The sequence below is a fragment of the Cetorhinus maximus genome, chromosome 6, assembly GCF_964194155.1.
Source record: "Cetorhinus maximus chromosome 6, sCetMax3.hap1.1, whole genome shotgun sequence".
Classification (NCBI taxonomy): domain Eukaryota; kingdom Metazoa; phylum Chordata; class Chondrichthyes; order Lamniformes; family Cetorhinidae; genus Cetorhinus; species Cetorhinus maximus.
In genome coordinates, this window is record NC_135884.1 from 48,429,742 (window position 1) to 48,449,028 (window position 19,287).

Below are 19,287 nucleotides of genomic sequence, written 5' to 3' on the forward strand. Positions count from 1 at the left end.
CTTTACTACATTATTGGCATATTCTTTCCAGTATAAACAGTTGAATATTTTCATAGTGGCAACTTTCAACACATCAAAATGTGTTTGCTCAGCAGAAAAATATTTGTGGCACCCAGCTTATTGACACAAGTGTTTGGTTCAGTTTACTCCTGGATTTTTGACATGAAGTACCCATCTGTTAAGGCATTTCCACTCTTTCATAATGTTCTTTTTTTTTTCTGCTCCTTTTGAAAAAAGAAATGCTTTTTTCATTTGGGCTAAGTTGAAGCACATGAATGCAAGGGCTGTCTGCTGGGACCCAAGCATTTTCCACCTTTTGCACAATTTCACTATTGCAGTATTCATACCTCAGGTATAGTATGGATCACACAGAAAGTAAAGATTATATATACTCTTAACCTCAGTATCGGAAGAGGGATACAACATTTCCACTTCCTATACAAGTTATTCATGTGGCTTTCCATGGTGAGAGAGCAATTGACTGCCAAGTAGTACTGAATTAGAGGCAGTTTGTTGTGGACGTGTCCATTCACAGTTGTGCAAAAACCTTGGTCCAAATTTTCTGATTCAGCAGGGTTCCCACTAGAAGTGCATCAGAGCAGGGCTTCTAGCTGCCAGCATGACCCTGCTGTAACCTTGCTGCATTTTTCAAGGACAGCCTCATTTGTTTATTCTGGGCATGCTCCCAGTATTCCTGCCTGCCATTGAGAACTCACCATTGACGACGATACAAAATTGGAAGCTGCAGTAGCATTTAAGAGGCTGTGACAACTTAAAGCGACAAAAATGCAACTGCAGAGCTGGATACAGTCTTGAAGGATCTATGGTGGCAATTGGTTTAACCATTCATGTGACCTTGGAATGAAGAATGCTAATAGATGAAAAAATATTAAATGTGCCTGGACCATATAAAGCATGATTGGGTCCTACTCTCCTCTGCCAAACTGCTCATTTTTCCAGATAAGTCCCTTCTCCACTACAAACTTTCTTCTTAAACCCCTCTTCCCTGCCTCTTCCACCCTCACCTCCAACAAAAAGTGTGAGGAACTCAAGGACTCCTTTATCACAAAGATCACAATCATTCATTCAGCTGCCTCTGCCACTTCCCTTCCTTCCCTTAAACCCCCAGGCCTCACTGCACCTATGGTTCATCCTCTTGCCAAGCCCAGAGCTTGCATTTTTCTCTGGTTTCTCTCCTGTCTCCCATCATGCTATCTCCAAATACATCTTGTTCATGAGACCCACCTCCTGCATCCGTAACCTGATTCCCACCAAAATGCAGAGGACCCAACTTTCCTTCCGGGCCTCCATGTTAACTGACATTGCTATTGGTTTCCTCTTCTCAAATATTGTTCCCTCCCGCCTCCACCCCACTTAAAATCTGTCATCATCACTCCTCTCCCCAGCAAACTCATCCTTGACCATAAACTGATAACCCATCTCCATCCTCCCTTTCCTCTTCAAAGTCCTTGAACATTTTGTTGCCTCCCAAAACTGCGCTCCTCTTGTCCGTTCTTGCCTTTGACATGGTTGACCACACCATCCTCCTCCAGCGCCTTGCTTCCACAACCCTTCAGGATGGGACTCCACCTCCCTGCTTTCATTCTTATTTATTCAGTTGTAGCTACAGATTCATCTGCAATGGTTCTCTTCCCACTCCCTCCATAGTCCCCCAAGGATCCATCCTTGATTCCTTCCTATTTTACATCTACATTTTTCTCTTGGCAATATCATTCAAAAACATGTTAAGTTCCATATGTATATTGTTGCCACCCCCAGATCCACCACACCGCTATCTCTCTCGACCCCTCCAGTGTATCTGATCTATCAGACACCTTGTCCAGCATCAAATACTGGATGAACAGAAACGTCCTTCAGCTAAATAATGGGAATATCTAAACCATTGGCTTCAGACCCTATCATAGATTCCATTCCCGAACCACAAATTCCATTCCTCTTCCTGCAACTGTCTGAGCTGAAACAAACTATTTGTAATATTGGTGTTACATTTAACCCTGAGATAAGCTCCAACTGGCATATCTATATCTTCACTGAGACCTCCTATTTTCCACCTCCATAATATTACCCAACTCCACTCTGGCTCAACTCACCCATTATTGAAGCCCTCATCCATGCATTTGTTATGTCTAGACTTGATTATCCCATTGCTCTCCTGGCTTACTTTCCATCTTCCAATCTACCTAAATTTAAGCTTATCCAAAATCCTGCTTTCAAATCCTAACTCGCATCAAGTCCCATTCATCCATTATCACTGTGTTCACTGACCTATGTAGGCTCCCAGCAAGGTCTCAATTTTAAAATGCTTACCCACCTCCCCCACATCCCCACCCCCCCCATGGCCTTTACTTACCCTATCTCTATAACCTCCAGTAGCCCTATCATCCTTCAACTCTTCTCCTCTCCTCCAGTTCTACCTTCTTGCGCATCCCTGATCTTAATTTCTCCACCCTTGGTCACCGTACCTTCAGTTGCCTGGGCCCAAAACTTTGCATTCCCTCTGTCCCCCTCTCCAATTCTGTACCCCTTTCTCCTCCTTTAAGATGCTCCTTAAAAGCCATCTATTTGACCAAGCTTTTGGTCATCTATCTTAATATCTCCTTTATATGGTACTTGGCAAATTTTGTTTGATAACACTCCTGTTGTGCTCTTTGGAACATTTTTTGATGTTAAAGGTGCTACATAAGTACAAGTTGTTGTTGTTGCACTTGAAATTTAAGAAAGGAGGGAGCACTAATTTAGTACTTCCTGCTGAGGAAGGGTAAAGCAGATAAAATGCAGAGAGAATGCCTTGGCTGTCAATGTCACATCCAAACCCTCTGTAAAACAGAGAAAACATTCAGTAATCTCATCTCACTTTACCAGGTTATCCCAGATGCACAGCAGGTTTTATAAGACTATTCACACCAATTATCTTCAGCGACACCTGTGTCTTCTAATCACAAGACTTAATACCCTGAAGGCCTTGTGTGATAAATCCACGGGGAATGGTAGTATAGTGGTTATGTTACAGGACTAGTAATCCAGTAGGCTGGGACTAATGATCTGGGGATGTAAGTTTAAATCCACCCACAGCAGCTGGGGAATTTAAATCCTGTTAATTAAATAAATCTGAAATAGAAGCTAGTATCAGTAATAATGACCCTGAAACTAACAGATTGTCATAAAAATGCACCTGGTTCACTAATGTCCTTTAGAGAAGGAAATCTGCTGTCCTTACCAGGCCTGGCTTATATGTGGCTCCAGACCCACAACACCTGTTGACCCTGAGCTCTCCTCTGGTTATAACAATCCACCCAGTTGTCAAGAAGACCATCACCACCCTCTCAAGGGCAATTAGGAATGGACAATGGCCTTGCCAGTGATGTTCACGTCCTGTGAATGAATGCACAAAAACTTGTTTGTCGCATGCAGTTGATACCACTTCTATAATTACTTGCATGCTGATGGCAGATTGGGATAAAATGGCATGGGCACCAGAGGGCATTCAGTTGTTCCACTTTCTTTTAAAGCAGAACTCATGAAAGATAGCAAATGTCACAAGTAAAGCACCCATTCCAATGTATGTCCTTTGATGATTATGAAGAGGAAGGCATCCAACAGCTGAGTTGCAGAAGAAGCAATGAGTAAAATGGAAGTAAGAGGACTGATGTCAACTGCAGATGGGTGATAACATTCGTCATGTGTTCCTTCTTATGCTACTGAAGCACCCCCACCCGCCCCCACCCCATATCTCTTAGCCAACTGGGTTCTCATTCCTTCTTGTGAAACTCAGTTACCCAAGCTGTCTTCTTGCTGTCTTTTCTAATATGTCCTCAGCAGTAAGGAGAAGAGGAGGACAGGGAAGATCCAGGTTCCTCTGTTTCTCAGTCTTCTGAATTCCATTCAGCCATCCACCAGCCTTCCTTTCCTAAGCACCAGAGCATGCATCCACCTAATGGGGTGTTAGTAACTGAATCAGGTGGGAGTGCACACAGTAAGCGGGCAAGAGGAGCTGGAGTTAGAAGCTGAAGAGGAAAATTATGTTCAGATGTTCAAGAGTAATTTTTCTTCAGATGAAAAGCTTAGGGAGCTATTAGTGAGGGATCAAACTTTTACACATGTAGGTTACTATCAATGCATAATACAAGCTCTGAGGGCAGTCTCCGTAAATATGCAGCTAGTGGTGTGTTGTTTAGAACAGTCCACTAGTTGGCACCATGATGTATTTTGGGGCACATGGAAGCTACATGGTAATCTGCAACAGGAGAATCCTGCCTTCTACCAGTGGAGGCTTGGACAGCTACCACAGTAGTTTTAGCCATCATATTGGAGAGGGCTCCCATTTCAGCCTCCAAGCAATTGAGGTTACGATACAGACCAATGTCCCTCATCATGCAAATAAACAAATAGGCATCTTTTGGTCTACTTTCCAGTAGACAAGTGGCCTATCAGAGCTACAGCCTCATAGCAGTGCCATGGCAGATTTGAGCTCTGACGATACTGTCTCTCATGGAATAGTAGAATGATTATGGCACAGAAGGAGGCAATTCAGTCCATCATATCCATGTTAATTCTCTGCAAAAACAACTCAGCTAGTCCCAATTCCCTGCCTTTCCTCAGATAATTATCAACTCCCTTTTGAAAGTCACAATCGAATCTGCCTCCACCACATTCTCAAGCAGTGCATTCCAGATCCTAGCCACTTACAATTTTTTCTCAGATCCTTTGGTTTCTCACCTTTGGTTCTTTTGTCATTCATGTTAAATCAATGTCTGCTGGTTCTCAGACCTATTGAAAATGGGAACAGTTTTTCCTATCTACTTTGTCTATATCCTTCATTATTTTGACACCTCAAACAAATTTCCTCCCAACTTTTGCTTCACTCAGGAGAACAACCCGAACTTCTCTAATCTATCCACGTAACTGAAGTGCCTCATCCCTGGAATCATTCTACTGACTAATTTCCACGCCCTCTCTAATGCCTTCACATCCTTCCAAAACGTGGTGCCCAGAATTGGACACAATACTCCAGTTGAGGCAGAACCAATATTTGATACTTTTTAAAAAATTCATTCACGGGATGTGGGCTTCGTTGGCTAGGCCAGCATTTATTGCCCATCCCTAGTAGCCCTTGAGAAGGTGGTGGTGAGCTGCCTTCTTGAACCGCTGCAGTCCCTGTGGTGTAGGTACACCCACAGTGCTGTTAGGGAAGGAGTTCCAGCATTTTGGCCCAGGGAAGGAACAGCGACATATTTCCAAGGCAGGATGGTGAGTGGCTTGGAGGGGAACTTCCAGATGGTGGTGTTCCCATGTGTCTGCTGCCCTTGTCCTTCTAGATGATAGCGGTTGTGGGTTTGGAAGGTGCTGCCTAAGGAGCCTTGGTGAATTTCTGCAGTGCATCTTGTAGATGGTACACACTGCTGCTATTATGCGTCGGTAGCGGAGGGAATGAATGTTTGTGGTTGGGATGCCAATCAAGCAGGCTGCTTTGTCCTGGATAGTGTCAAGCTTCTTGAGTTGTGGGAGCTACACTCATCCAAACAAGTGGAGAATATTCCACCACACTCCTGACTTATGCCTTTCTGCCTCAATGTGTAAATCTCCTTTTTGGTCCCTATTCAGCCTCATTCCCCCTTTTACAACCCTTTTACTATTTATATGCCTATAAGAGACTTTTGGACAGGCTTTGCAGAGTCAGGAGGTGAATTACTCATTGCAGGATTCCTAGGCTACTTAAGGGCATCTCGCTGCTGCTGGTATTAAACCAGCAGCATGCATGGGATCTTGCCATGTTGGTAGCATGACAAGTAAACCCTGGCATGTTTGCTTGTCAGTTCCTAGGTGTCCCTTGTTCAAAGGCACTCAGCACCCATTCAAGATACCCAGCATCAGGAAGGGGGGAGAGGCTGCTGAAAGCCACTCCTTACCCTTGCTGCTGAACTGCCTCCCCCTAGACCCCCACACCGTGATCCCTTTCCTGCCATCACTCACCTGTTTCCTGGATCCATCCACAATCCGAGGCCACTGGTGAGTGTGGTATGGGCAGCAGCCACCCTTCCTCAGTGGCGCTGCTGAGTACAGAACAGCTGCTAGCTGCTGATTGGCTGGCAGCTCTCAGTGGGAGAACTTATGACCCCTGTGTCCTTGATCCCGGGGGATGGCCGTCGCTGGCCTGTTAAGTGCCTGATTGATACAAGATGCAACAGGGCTTCCCTAAAAGAGGCAACACGGGGCTTTCACCAACTCTCCACTGGTGGCCAACATCTCATCGCCTCCGCAAGATTCCACCCTATGCCTCTATTTATAAAGCCCAGGATGCCAAATACATTTTTAATCCTTTTTTCAATGTTCCCTGCCACCTTTAACAATTTATGCACATAAACCACCAAGTCCCTCTGCTCCTGCACCCTTTTTAGAATTGTATCATTGATTTTATATTGCTTCTCTTCATTATTCCTACCAGAATATATAATTTCTTAAAGCTTTCCCACCACCAAGGTCAAACTGATTGGCCTGTAGTTGTGGGCTTACCCTTACACCCTTTTCTGAACAAGGATTTAACATTTGTCATTCTTCAGTCCTCTAGCATCATCATCACTGTATATAAGGAGGATTGGATTATTATAGCCAGTACCTCATCTGCAATTTCCACACTTACTTCCCTCGTATCCTCAGGTGTATCTGATCTCGTCTTCAGGAATTACCAAATGTAAGTACAGACAGCCTTCTAATTCTTTAACTTTACCAGTTTTGAGCCAATCTAGTATCTCAACTTCCTCCTGTTTCATTATGACTTGGACAGCATCTTTTGCCTTGGTAAAAAGCAGATGCAAAGTATTCATTTAGTACCTCAGCCATGTGCCCTCTGTCTCGATGTGTAAATTCCCTTTTCAGTCCCCAGTCAGCCCCATTCCCCTTTTTACCACCCTTTTACTATTTATATGCCTAAAGAAGACTTTTGGATTCCCTTTAATGTGAGTGCCAGCCTCCTTTCATGCTTCTTTGCTTCTCATATTTCTTTTTTGACTTCCCCTCTGAACGTTATAAATTAAGTGTGGTTCTCACTTGCGTTGCCAACCTGACATTTGTCAAATGCATACTTCATTCTGCTTCACCCTACTCTCTATCTTTTTTGTCATCTAAGGAGCTCTAATTTTGTTTGTCCTACCTTTCCCATCGTGGGAATGTTCTTTGACTATACCCGAACTATCTCGTCTTTAAAGGTAGGCCATTGTTCCATTATCATTTTGTCTGCCAATCTTTGAATACAATTTACTTGGGCCAGATCTGTTCTTACCTCATTGAAATTAGCACCCCACCCTCCCTCCCTCCCCCACCTGCTCCCCCACCATTTAATCATTTTTATTCTGGATTGTTCCTTATCCATTCCCATAACCAACCTAGATCTTATGATACTATGGTCACTGTCCCCTAAATGTTCCCCCATTGACACTTGATGCATCCTCATTCCTCCGATCCCCAGCAATGCCTCCTTCCTCACTGGGCCTGAAACATACTGATGTAGAATATATTATTTGACACATTTCAAAAACTTTTGCACTTTTCTGCCCTTTACACTATTACTATCGTAGTCTATATTAGAATAATTAAAGTCCCCCATAATTAGTACCCTATAGTTTTTGCACCTTCCTGTAGCTTTCATGAAAATTTGTTCCATAATTTGTTGGTGATCTATAGAATACACCCTGCAGTATAATGGTACCTCTGTAGCTTCTTAGCCCTAAACATGTAGATTCTGTCTTTCACCCCTCAAGGACAACTTCTCTCTCCTGAACTTTAATGGTCTCCTAATCAATACTACCACCTCTCTTCCTTTCTATCCTTCCCTACCTTTCCTGAGCACAGTGCCTAGCCCTGCCTTTTGAATTAGGTCTCCATTATCACTACAACATCATTGGCTATCAGTGCCTACAGTTCATCAACCTAATTTACCACACTCAGTGTGTTTACATATGTGCACAGTGAATGCAATTTAGATCTCATTGCGTTCCCTCTTACTCTGCCCCCACCTAACACCTTATTATTTCTCACTCTAATAATCTCTTCTCCCCCAATTCTTTGTGTACCTGATTTTCCCTTCTAACGTTTCTTCCTGGTTCCCTGCCAAGTTAATTTAAATCCTCTCACTAGAACTAACAAACCTCCCTTCAAGGACATTAGACCCAGTTCTGTTGAGGTACAATCCATCTGGCCTGGGTAGGTCCCATCTGCCCCAGGACCAACCCAGTATCCTTGGAATCGAGAAACCATTCCAGATGGACCATCTCTCCGGCCACGCATTAACTTGTCCAATCTTCCCACCAGCACACAGTACCAGGAGTAATCCGAAGATTACTAACTTTGAAGTCCTGCTTGCTGGTTTCCTTCCTAATTTCCTAAAATCTGCCTTCTGGACCTTATCCTTCTTTCAACCTATGTCATTGATGCCGATATAGATCACAACCTCTGACTGTTAGAGTGCTTTGTAGCCACTCAGTGACATCCTTGACCCTAGCAACAGGGAGGCAACATATCATCCTGGATTCAAGTCTATGGCTACAGGAAAGCCTGTCTGTTCCCGTAACAATAGAATCTCTTTTTGCTATTATTTTCCCTGTTTTACTTCTGCCTCCCTGCACAGCTGAGCCAGTCGTGATACCACGGACTTGGCTCTGGTTGCATTCTCCTGAAGAACCATCACTCTCATCAGAAATGAATACTGCTTGGAGAACGAGGTGCACTCTGGAGACTCCTGCACTACCCACCTGGTCCTCCTTGGCTGCCTGGCTGTTACCTATTTTCTCTCTGCCTGTATAGGCTTAAGCTGTGGGATGACCACATCTGGAAACATGCTATCCGCAAAACTCTCAGCCTCACCAGTGCACCGCGGTGATGTGAGCTGGCACCCAAGCTCCAAAACCCAGACCTCAAGCAGTCCCAGCTAATGGCACCTCCTGCACATGTAATTGTCCAGGACGCAAGGAGCATCCTGGAATTCCCACATAGAACATGGCGCGCATTCCATGGTACTGAGATGCCATGTCACTAATTATTAGACTATTAATTGCTTTAACAGGAGTAAACTTAACAATTAATCAAATAACGGTTCACCAGGTGGTCACCAAATCAGCTTCTTCCCTTGTGCTGATATCACTGTATTTTATTTGGAATTTACTTAATGTTTTCACTTAACTCATATTATCTCTATTTCTCTGATTTTAAGTTATTGGGCAGAATTTTTTGCTGAGCGGGCGGGCGCGAGCTGGAGTCAGAGCCATATCCACCATTAATTAAGAGGCCAGTTAAGGCCATTAAAATGGCAATTGATGCCGATTTTATATTGCCTGTGTGATTTTGCACTCATCACACGGACAAAACGGGCAGGCGGCCAGCTGACAATTTGCAAAACCTCATCCAGGGCCGGGATGAAAAGGGTCAGCCAGTGTGAGTAGTGAGGAGTTTGGTAAATAGTTTGCTGCCGGTGACTTGTTGGTACTTGGCAGCTTCATCTTTGTTCAGGGCTTCATTCTTAGCATTTCCAGGCTTCATTTTAGGTCTCCTTGGATTCTCCAAGGACCCCGGAGGATTCAGACCGTGTGGATCCTTCTAGGTATCAGACAGCCTTCCCTTACCCTGGTAATGGGGATTGTGGTCTCCGCTGGTGGCACCTCCTCTGAGGAGGAAGAGAGGGGCAGAAGGGAGAGGAGACCGGGTGTCCCACTGCAGCTTACAGGGAGCGACTTGTGGAAGGAGGGGTGCAGGCACAAGGGGCGATGGGCCAGCAGGTAGTCCAAGGCATTAGGAGCCGCAGAAAACGCCACTATCCTGCTGCCAGGGTTTACAGGCAGCGATGCAGCTACCTCAATATGTCTGAGGTGCAATGCCGAAGGAGGCTCCACCTCTCAAGGGAGGCAATGACCTCCATTCGTCAGAGGATCAGGCCTGAGATCAGCTCCAGCTGTGTGGGTGGACACCCCATGCCAGTGGCTCTGAAGGTCACAGTGGCCCTTAATTTCTATGCATCCGGCTCTTTCCAGGGCTCAGTGGGGGATCTTTGTGGAGTCTCCCAATCAGCTGTCCATGATTGCATCAAGTTGGTGACAGACGCTCTGTTCAGGCTGGTATTGACTTTCATTCTTTTCCATGTGGACGAGGCCAGCCAGGCTGAGTGAGCCAGAGGCTCTGTAGCCTTAATCCAGGGTGCCATCAACTGCACACATGTGGCCATCAAGGTGCCAATGGGTCAGCCAGGTGCCTTTGTCAACAGGAAGGGATTCCACTCCACAAACGTACAGATAGTGTGTGACCGCAGGATGCAGATTCTGCAAGTCTGAGCAAGGTACCCAGGCAGCTCCCATGACGCTTACATCCTGAGACACTCCCAGGTGCCGAGGCTCTTCAGTGCAGCAGCCTGACTGGATGGATGGCTGCTGGGTGACAAGGACTATCAATTGAAAAAGTGGGTTACGACACCTCTCAGCCAGCTGAGAATAGAGGCAGAGCAGCAGTATAAAAGGAGTCTTGCTTCCACAAGGGTGGTGATAGAGAGCAGCATAGGTCTTCTGAAGATGCACTTCCGAGGCTTGGATCGTTCAGGGGGAGCACTGCAATAGCCCCCAGAGCAGGTGTCACTGATAGTGGTCACATGATGTGCTCTCCAGAATCTGGCACTGGCAAGGGGGGCCCACTGGAGGAAGAGGGTCTTGATGCAGCTTCACAGGCCACAGATGAGTCAGAGGAGGGGCACGGTGAGGAGAATGCTGAGGGCGTGGAGGCAGACCTCTGTATCCTGCAGGGAGGCAGGGACACCAGGGATGACTTGATCCAACGTTCCTTCAGCTTGGCTGCCAAATAAGCATTGCCACCTCATGCCAGGGCTGCCGCCTCCATCCCGGATGTCTGAAATGACATTTTCCTTTGACCCCAAAGAACACTCTCTGCCTGTGCAATAAAGTTTCGAGCCACCCACGTCCAGCATTACATACCGGCGTACCCTGAGCCACATTAAATAAAAAAGGTGAAGTATACTCAGGCCATTACAACTAAAGAAAATGTATCTCATTTTGACACTCAAAACAAATTAACAGAACCTTCTCTGGTCTTCAACCCCAGGCCTACCCCATAAACAAAACATTGCACAACGGAAGATCACCTGTGACTGGTCGCTCTTGTGCTCATGGTGCCTTAAACTTACATTTGTGAATGCTACGTCTTGGTGCTCCCCCATCACTGGCACCAGCATTAGAGACAGCCTGCTCACTCTGCTGTCCTGTTGGCCTTGATGACCTTGGCGGGTGTCCTCTGGCCAATGGAGCCTGTGCTGGCCCTGCCTGGGAAAGAGCAGCCAGTGCCATGGCTGGCATCTCCCCAGTCACCGCAGCCTCATTAGATGTCACGGTCACTGGCAGAGAGGCGGAGGTGCTGCTAACATCATCCGGAGTGCCCTGAGTGGAGCCCACAGAGATGACAAGCAGCTCGTGCGCTAACGTGAGGTTGCCCTGGACCTCCCTGCTCACCATTGATAGATGGGCACCTAGCTGGGATACTGGGTGCCTCCATCTCCCACATTGACACTAACTGCCTGAGGTCAGTGCCTGTGTGAGGGCTTGCAGGTCCAAGCGCAACCCCAGGAATCCCTGATTCTGTTCCTGGAGCTGTCTTTCCATGAGAGTCGCCACTCTCTCAATGGAGGAGCAAGTGCACTCAGCCATGGGGGTCAATGCAGTGCTGATGCTCCACATGGAATCCTCTATAAGGAAGACCATGGTTCACATACCCTCATGGATCTCCGCCAGATTGTCCCACACATCTCGCTGGATATCCAGCACCTGCTGCCTAATGAGCCAGAGGCTCATCATCAGCCTTTGACTCAGCATTGTTCTAGTCTCCAGCAGCCCTCCGACTGCCGGTGCCCTGGGCACTCTTTGCCTCTGCCTGCACCTCAAGTGAGTGTGAAGTTCCCTCACCGCTGTGCACCAACATTCTAGCCGCCAATCTAACGTCCACCGAGGTGCTGGTATCTGCGCTGGTGCCTGGTTCAGAGAGCGGGTCAGCCTGGCCAACCCCACTTGAGGAACACCTTGCGTGGCACATCCGAGTCGTGGCCCTCGAGCCGCTAGGCACTCAGTCCAAGCAGCCAGGGCTCAACTCCTTGGCCAGCTCTGGCATCATTGACACTGAGTTGGCACTCAGACTCTAATGCCACTGAGCTCCATGGTGGGGACAGCCAGACCTTAACACTTCAACACACTGATCCATGCCAACACAGTACTCACCCTTCTGGAGCGCAGCAGGTCTTTAAACCTCTTGCCACACTGGACCCAGGTTGCCACACAACATCATGGCTGCTAACCAGCGCTGCTACCTCCTCCCAAACTCTTTTTGTTATGTACGGTAGCCTCCTCCTACTTTCATCCTGTGGACAAGGGTGTCCCTCCTGGCAGCCATCTCCTCCAGGAGGACCGCGAGCCACTCATCAGAAAACCAGGAGGCCGAGTGCCCACCGGACCTGCCCTCCCACCTGGCGTCAGCAGCCGCACTGGAAGCAATAACTTCCTGTTGACAAACCGAAGATTTCTTCTTCGCTGGCAGCCTCCCAGGGACAGGCCCCTGCTCACGCTTGGCCCTTCCCAACCGGTGAGGATCCGCGTTTCATGCTAGACGGACCTTAATTGGCCCACCAGCATGAAATCGCGGTCGGGGACTGATTGTGGATGGCAGCCCATTTCCTGGCCGCTCCTGGGCCTGCCCACCATGCCCCCCCTGCCAAGCTCAAAATTCTGCCCATTAAATAATTCAGAACCTTTCAGTGTTACTATCCATTGTGATGTAATTTTAACTTTAACCCCTAAACTTGATTCATTAATTGCTCACAAGAGTCTAATTATATGATAAAATATCAAACTGGCTTTAGTTTTTATCCCAATTAATTTATCTAGTTGAACATTATAGTTTTTTAAATTTGTTCATGGGATGAGTATTGCTGGCAAGGTCAGCATTTATTGGCCATCCCGAATTGCCCTTGGGAAGGTAGCGGTGGGTAACCTTCTTCAACCGCTGCAATTTATGTGATATAGGTACACCCATAGTGCTGTTAGGAGAGGAGTTCCAGAATTTTGACCCAGTGACAGTGAAGGAATGACGATATAGTTCCAAGTCAGGATGGTGAGTGACTTGGACGGATGCTTGGAGATTGTGGTGTTCCCATGCCCCTGCTGCCCTTGTTCTTCTAGTTGGTAGAGGATGTCGGTTTGGAAGGTGCTACTGAAGGAGGCTTGGTAAGTTGCTGCAGTACATCTTGTAGGTGGTACATACTGGTGACACTTTGTGCCACTAGTGGAGTGTATGAATGTTTAAGGTGGTGGATGGAGTGCCAATTAAGAGGACTGCTTTGTCCTGGATGGTGTCGAGCTTCCGGAGTTTGTTGGAGCTGCACTCATCCAGGCTAGTAGAGGGTATATCATCATACTCCTGACTTGTGCCTTGCAGATGTTGAAAAGGCTTTGAGGAGAGTCAGGAGCTGAGTTACTTGCCACAGGATTCCCAGCCTTTGATATGGTTTGTAGCCACAGTTAAGTTTCTGGCCAACGGTAATCCCCAGGATGTTGATGTGCAGGATTCAGTGATGCTAATGCTGTTAAACATCAAGGGGAGATGGCTAGATTCTCTCTTGTTGGAGATTGTTATTGTCCAGACCTGCGTGACATGAATGTTATTTGCACATTTATTTAGCCAAGCCTGAATATTGTCCAGGTCCTGCTGTATGCATGCACAGACTGCTTCAGTGTCCGAGGAGTTGCGAATAGAACTGACACTTTGCAATCATCAGCGAACTTTTGACCTTATATTGGAAGGAAGGCCATTAATGAAGCAGCCGAAAATGGTGGACCTAGCGCATTACCCTGAGGAACCCCTGCAGTGATGTCCTGGAGCTGAGATGACTGACCTCCAACAACCATAACAACTTTCCTTGGGGTAGGTATGACTCCAGAGCTTCCCCATGGTTCCCGTTGACTTCAGTTTTGCTGGGGCTCCGTGATGTCACACTCAGTCACATTAGATCAGGGGAAGTCACGCTGACCTCATTTCTTGAGCTCAGCTGGATTTGAGTTCAAAGGTTGCAGTGCTTTTTCAGTGTCTGCCTTTATTGAACTGATGTAAAACGGCAGGTTACAGAGCTTCCCTCATGGCAGAGATCACATGACTACAGCAAGCCAGGTAGGACATGTAATACTGTTGCATTTCAAAACTCAAACATCCCCCTTTCATAATGAAGAAAGATCCAAACATACCTTTTTTCCTAACAAACAGAAGGCACATTTGTATGCATGATCATGTGTAACTGAGTTATCCAAGTTACCCCCTATACACCACTGTTCTCATGCATCAATAACTGTTCATTCTACTAGTCAGTCTCTGCCCCTGAATTAAGTACATAGTCTTTAAATCGTGCAGGTCTCTTAATGGTATGCATGCGTGTTGTCATTGGCTGTTTATCTGGCTGGTGTTCCTTGTCCAGGAGTGTCCTTCCCATGGCATTCGTTGCCATGCTACCTGTTGTTGTTCCATTTCCATTGTTGGGGACAATTGGACCTCTGGGAGTGAAGGTCATTCTATACGCTGCACAGCTGGTGAAATCCCACTTTCCTGACTGGCCAACTGTGTTGAAGGAACAGCTTTGCAGGTTATTCGTATATGCTGCCGATATATTTGGTCGTTCATTTCCACTACGTACGATCATTCATGTCACACAAGTCTGGACAATAACAATCTCCAACAAGAGAGAATCAAGACATCTCCCCTTGATGTTCAACAGCATTAGCATCACCGAATCCTGCACATCAACAACGGATTACCATTGACCAAAAACTTAACTGGACCAGGCATATAAATATTGTGGCTACAAGAGCAAATCCGAGGTTGGGAATGCTGTCCCAACATGTCCCAAGTTTCCACGTGGGCTGACTCCTATTGAGAGCGTTGAAGGTTTGCACCCTGACTAGCTCTCCAATGCTCAGCTCTGGCAATGGTTTGGCAGTCTTGTCAAAATGAAATTTGGCTTTCTGCCGTTTCACCTTGATTTTTTTCACTCACACCTGTTACTACTTCTGGTTTCAGTCACTCTTTTGCTATTGGAAGAGTAGTTTGTATGCAGTGTGACATCAGTCTTTGGACTGGATTACTTTCCATGCCTTTAGTCGGTGTGTTGCTCCACTCAAAGATTGCCTTGTATACATCTGTCTGAGATTTGCTTACTTTTTTGATGATTCCTTTGGCGATCTTCACTACCACTTCAGCCTTTCCATTCAACTGGGGATAATGTAGTGTTGGTGTATAGTGTTGAATTTCCCAATCTTTTGTGAAGCGGCTGAATTCTTCGCCGGTGAACTAAGGGCCATTGTCACTCATCACAATGTCTGGAATGCTGTAACAACTGATGCGTGCTTTCAGGCATTCTACTACTTCTCCTGTTGTCATTAAATCAGTTGGTCTAACTCCCAGTAGTCAGATTTATAGTCTACAGTGACAAGATAATCAGTTCCTGCAATAGCAAAGAGGTCTACTCCCAGCTTCATCCATGGTCTGTGTGGGATGTCATGCATCATCAATGGCTCTCTAGCTTATTTAGCTTGGTACTTGTTACAAGCGCCGCACTGGCCAATGTGGTCTTTAATTTCATTGCTCATGTTTGACCAGTGGGGCACTTCTGTTACCTTTCTCAGACTCGATTCAATTTCTTGATGGATTGCACAGATGAGCTTCAGCATCTCTCTTCTCATTTCCTTCAGGATAATGACCCTATTTCCTTTGCACAAGATGCCAGCTTGGGGCTGTCAATTTACCTCTGTGTGCCCACTATGCTCTTGTGACCACAGTTGTGTCCTTGATGGTCCCAGGCCAACCTTTCATCATTACATCTTGTAGCACTTGGAGAGTTGCATCATGTTGGGTAGTTCGCTTGATTTGAGCAAGGTGCTTGTCTGTCAGGTTCAATGTTTCCAGATTATGTCGAGCTGCTGCTTCACAGTCAGTCTGAAGGGTTTCACATTCTGCTGTAGCATCCTCAGCTTTCTTCATGGGGAGCACTGTTCTCGACAGCATGTGTGTGCTGTACATGTTTCCCTTGCTTGTATGTCACGTCTACATGATACCTCTGTAAATGAAGTAGCATTCTTTGCAGATACTTTGGAGCAGGTAGTAGCGGCTTGCAAAAAAAGGTTTGAAGGTGCTTGTTGTCAGACTCCATTGTTACTCTGTCTCTCCAAAGCAGTTATTGATGAAAATGCTCACAAGCAAAAACAATAGCCAGGCACTCTTTCTTGATCTGAGCATAGCATTGTTCAGTTTGCATTAGTGCCCTGGATGCAAATATGACTGGTTGCCCTTGCTGCATTAAAGTTGCTCCAAGACCTGTCTCACTGGTGTCACATTGCTAGGTGACTTCATCATTAATGTCATAGTACTCCAGCACTGGCATTATCATCACTGGTTGTTTGATTCTTGTGAATGTTGCTTCTTGTTCTGTGCCCCAGTACCACTGCACCTCCTTGGCAGTAAGCTTCCATAATTGTTCACACACCAATGACAAAATGGGCAAAGATTTTGCTATATAGTCCACAAATCCAACAAATCGTTGCACTGCTTTTACATTTGTTGATCACTGCATTACTGCTACAGCTCGCACCTTGTCAGAGCTGCTGCTTTCATCCACTTCACTTACCAGTAACCATCCTTGGTATCTAGGATGGTAAAGGTCTTTGCCTTGGCAAGTTGCAGCAAAATTCCTTTGATGGTTGGCATGCAGTAGTGAAATCACTTCAGGGCCTTATTTAGACCATTTGCGTCATTTTTTAAATTAATTCACGGGATGTGGGCTTCACTGGCTGGGCTAGCATTTATTGCCCATCCCTAGTTGCCCTTGAGAAGGTGGTGGTGAGCTGCCTTCTCGAACCGCTGCAGTCCATGTGGTGTAGGTACACCCACAGTGCTGTCAGAGAGGGAGTTCCAGGATTTTGACCCAGTGACAGTGAAGGAATGGCGATATATTTCCAAATCAGGATGGTGAGTGGCTTGGAGAGGAACTTCCAGGTAGTGGTGTTCCCACCTATCTGCTGCCCTTGTCCTTCCAGATGGTAGTGGTCGTGGGTTTGGAGGGTTCTGTCTGAGGAGCCTTGGTGAATTCCTGCAGTACATTTTGTAGATAGTACACACAGCTGCTACTGTGCATCGGTGGTGGAGGGAGTGAATGTTTGTGGATATGGTGCCAATCAAGTGGGCTGCTTTGTCCTGGACGGTGCTAAGCTTCTTGAGTGTTGTGGGAGCTGCACTCATTCAGGCAAGTTGGGAGTATTTCATCACATTCCTGACTTGTGCCTTGTAGATGGTGGACAGGCTTTGGGGAGTCAGGAGGTGAGTTATTCGTCTCAGGATTCCTAGCCTCTGACCTGCCCCACAGAATTTATATGGCTAGTCCAGTTCAGTTTCTGTTCAATGGTAATGCCCAGGATGTTGATAGTGGGGGATTCAGTGATGGTAATGCCATTGAATGTCAAGGGACGATGGTTAGATTCTCTCTTGTTGGAGATGGTCATTGCCTGGCACGTGTGTGAAGCAAATGTTACTTGCCAGTTGTCAGCCCAAGCCTGGATATTGTCCAGGTCTTGCTGCATTTGGACATGGACTGCTTCAGTATCTGAGGAGTCATGAGTGGTGCTGAACATTGTGCAATCATTAGCGAACACCCCCCTTCTGTCATTATGATGGAAGGGATGTCATTGATGAAGCAGCTGAAGATGGTTGGGCTGAGGTCAGTACCCTAAGGAACTCTTGCAGTGATGTCCTGGAGCTGAGATGACTGACCTCCAACAACCACAACCATCTTCCTATCTGGAGAGTTTTGCACCTGATTCCCATTGACTCCAGTTTTTCTAGTGCTCCTTGATGCCACACTCGGTCAAATGCGGCCTTGATGTGTCACTCTCACCTCACCTATGGAGTTCAGCTCTTTTGTGCATGTTTGAACCAAGGCTGTAATGAGGTCAGGTGCTGAGTGGTGCTGGCATAACCCAAACTGGGCATTAGTGAGCAGTAAGCAAGTGCTGCTTGATAACACTGTTGATGACCTCTTCCATTACTTTACTGATGATCGAGAGTAGACTTATGGGGCACCACTTGGCCAGGTTGGATTTGTTCTGCTTTGTGTACTGGACATAGCTGGGCAATTTTCCACATAGCCAGGTAGATACCAGTGTTGTAGCTGTATTGGAATAGCTTAGCTAGGGGTGCGGCAAGTTCTGGAGCAAAAGTCTTCAGTACTAATGCCAGAATATTGTCAGAGCGCATAGCCTTTGCAGTATCCAGTGCCTTCAGCCATTTCTTGATATCACCTGGAATGAATCAAATTGTCTGAAGACTGGCATCTGTGGTACTGAGGGCCTCTGGAGAGGCCGAGATGGATTATCAGCTTGGCACTTCTGGCTGAAGATTGTTGCGAATGTTTCAGCCTTATCTTTTGCACTGATGTGCTGGGCTCCCCCATCATTGAGGACGGGGATATTTGTGGAGCCACATCCTCCAGTGAGTTGACTAATTGTTCACCATCATTCATGACTGGATGTGGCAGGACTACAGAGCTTAGATCTGATCCATTGGCTATGGGATCACTTAGCTCTGTCTATCACTTTCTGGTTATGCTGTTTGGCACACAACTAGTCCTGTGTTATAGCTTCACCAGGTTGACAGCTCATTTTTAGGGATGCCTGGTGCTGCTCCTGGCATGCCCTTCTGCACTTTTCATTGAACCAGGATTGATCACCTGGCTTGATGGTAATGATAGAATGAGGGATATGCCGGGCCATGAGGTTACAGATTGTGTACAATTCGAGTACAATTCTGCTACTGCTGATGGCCCACAGCGCCTCATGGATGCCCCATCTTGAGTTGCTAAATCTGTTCGAAATCTATTCCATTTAGCATGGCGGTAGTGCCACACAACATGATAGAGGGTATCCTCAACGGGAAGGCCGGACTTCGTCTCCACAATGACTGTGCAGTGGTCACTCCTGCCGTTACTGTCATGGACAGATGCATCTGCGGCAGGCAGTTGGTGACGATGAGGTCAAGTATGTTTTTCTCTATTACTGGTTCCCTCACCACCTGCCGCAGACCCAGTCTAGCAGCTATGTTCTTTAGGACTCAGCTAGCTCGGTCAGTACTGGTGCTACCAAGCCACTCTTGGTGTTGGGCGTTGAAGTCCCCCACCCAGAGTACATTCTGTGCCCTTGCCAC